The sequence below is a fragment of the Dryobates pubescens genome, chromosome 35 (genome assembly GCF_014839835.1).
Source record: "Dryobates pubescens isolate bDryPub1 chromosome 35, bDryPub1.pri, whole genome shotgun sequence".
Lineage (NCBI taxonomy): Eukaryota > Metazoa > Chordata > Aves > Piciformes > Picidae > Dryobates > Dryobates pubescens.
In genome coordinates, this window is record NC_071646.1 from 4,979,542 (window position 1) to 4,982,516 (window position 2,975).

The following is a 2,975-nucleotide window of genomic DNA, read 5'->3' on the forward strand; positions in this document are numbered from 1 at the left end:
TGCATATCAGGTCCAGTGACTGTTGCATAATACCAGAGATAGCATATCAGAATATTTTCTTTGTAGGCATATAGCAGCAAAGAATTCCTAGAGCAAATTTCTAGAGCAAAGAATTCCTCTAGAAGACAGAGAGAGAAAAAAATGAAAGTACAGTGTTCAGTGATTCCAAGCCCTACAAGTAAGTTCCCTGGCAGTGGTTGTAATTGCTCTGATTAAAAAATGTTGTTTACTAAAAGAAAAGATGTCCAGGAAGTGGCTTTGAGAGTGTTTCACCTGAATCACATGTTGAAGTAAGGGATTAGATCATGAAGCAGCACTGTCATGTAAAGGATGAAAGTAAGCGTATAGGAGGAGCAGGACTGTTACGTAACCTGGCTCTTTCTCTGTCAAAGTCCTAATTTTCTGTCTGTATTACAGTAAAAGTAATTAAAGCAAGGCCCAATGAAGTATGACCTGAGTGCAGGTCTAGGAATGAGAACATGCTTCCTGGCCTTCCAGGCTTTTGGCATCAACTCTGCTAGCAGTGTGTCATCATTTGCATGCCCCCTCAACAAACACCACCACCAAACCAAAGCAGCAATAACAGCAATGACCAGAGGATGAGTCCCATATTAAGTGTATGGTTCACACCACTTTCATCTTTCTTGAGAATGATCTGTTTCCCTCCAGGTGCAATTTAACTTGCACTCCTTAGTCAGAGCAGGTGAGCAGTAGTGAAATCACTCGTGTTATGCCTCTGGCATTTGGCTAAAGGTGAAACCAAGTCTGGGCTGATTTGCGTTTTAAATATAAGGATCTTGGTTTTCTTCAGAATCTAGAGAGGTGAATTTCAGGTTGTTTTAAGAGTGACAATGCAATGCTTCAATGAATCTCTGGTTTTAGCCATACTTGTTTTCAGTTGTCATATTTATAAGTAAATCTAAGAAATGAAGGCACTTCATCATAGTATCAGTCAGGGTTGGAAGGGACCACAAGGATCATCTAGTTCCAACCCCCCTGCCATGAACAGGGACACCTCATGCTAAATCAGGCTGGCCAGAGCCTCATCCAGCCTGGGCTTAAACACCTCCAGGGACGGCGCCTCAACCACCTCCCTGGACAACCCATTCCAGGGCTTCACCACTCTCACGGTGAAGAACTTACTCCTCATGCCCAGCCTGAATCTCCCCACCTTCAGCTTCATTCCATTCCCCCTAGTCCTATCACTACCTGATATCCTGAGCAGTCCCTCCCCAGCCTTCTTGGAGCCCCCTTCAGATACTGGAAGGCCACAATTAGGTCACCTTGGAGCCTTCTCTTCTCCAGACTGCACAGCCCCAACTCCTTCAGTCTGTCCTCACAGGAGAGGTGCTCCAGCCCTCTGCTCATCCTCGTGGCCCTTCTCTGGACACCTTCCAGCACCTCCAGATCCCTCTTGTAATAGGGACTCCAGAACTGGAGGCAGTACTCCAGGTGGGGTCTCACCAGAGCTGAGTAGAGGGGGAGAATCACCTCCCTTGACCTGCTGGCCACACTTCTCTTGCTGCAGCCCAGGATCTGATTGGCTTTCCAGGCTGCAAGTGCACACTGAGAGCTCCTGTTGAGCTTCTCCTCCCTCAGCACCCCCAAGTCTCTCTCCTCAGGGCTGCTTTCCAGCCAGTCCCTGCCCAGCCTGGATTTGTGCCTGGGATTGCCTCGACCCAGATGCAGGACCCTGCACTTGGTCTTGTTGAACCTCATGAGGTTGGCTTGTGCCCACCTCTCCAGTCTGTCCAGATCCCTCTGGATGGATCCCTTCCCTCCAGCCTGTCTGCTGCACCACACAGTTCGGTCTCATCGGCAAACTTGCTGAGGGTGCACTCGGTGCCTCTGTCCATGGCACCGACACAGGTGTTGAACAAGCCTGGTCCCAGGACTGATCCCTGAGGGACTCTGCTTGTCCCTGGCCTCCACTGGGACATGGACCCATTGACGGCCACTCTCTGGGTGCAGCCATCAAGCCAGTTCTTTATCCATCTAGTGGCCCACCCATCAAACCCATGTGTCACCAGTTTGGAGGGAAGCAGTTGGTTGTCAAGCTTTTATAACTAATGAAAACTTGGTAGAATTCTTAAGCAGAAGAGAATGCAGCAAACAATGTGTAGCATTTGTTTCAAAAGAAGAGAAGCTGACATCTGCAAGCAGAATGAGGTTTTAGTGCTGCAGGGGGAATCTTGCAGGTTGGGTTTGTGTAGGTCGGAGATGAAGGCTTAACTTGACACTTAAGCACACAGTTAATACAAACACTGAAACATGGCAAGAATTCCCTGCACCTCTCCATCTTATTTTGTAATCATAAACTCCCCCATTTTCATTCATTTCATTAAATACTTCACCACTTTTCACTGGATCATTGGTTACACTGATGTGCAACGTGTAGGGAGAGCGATTATGTATAGCCTTAAAATTGAAGTTGCAGGCTTGGGTTTGTAGCTCTAAGATTGGAGTTTCAGATTCTGCAGTTAGCAGTGGGATCGAGATCAAGAGGGAGTGCATGGAAGTGTCCTTTTAACTGCACCCTCCCTTTGGAGAGTTTTGTTATGAACAGGCAAGAAATGTCTTGAGCAGGAGTTCACTAAGGGGATTCATTATAGAAGATGAATAATTTGTGGATAATATTAGCTAAACTGGAAACAAGTTTTGGAAGGTCTTTTTCTGCCTCTTGGTAGTTGGACCAAACATTTCAATTTAAAATACACCTGTGAGATTTTCAGAGTCAACTGGCAGGTTTTTGGGGGAAAATTCTTTTGTTGTGGAAGAGAGAACTGTGTGTGAAAGCTATCAAGAGTGTTTTCTTTTTGTGGAATGGCGAGCAAAGATACTTAGTGAACGTTTCAGAGCTGCAGGGCTGAATGAGACTAAGGTGAACATCTTTTGAAGGGCTCTGCTGGAAAATAAATTGCAAAACACAAAAGGTTTCCAAAAGAGTTTAATAAATAATGAGTTTGTTGTTTGGG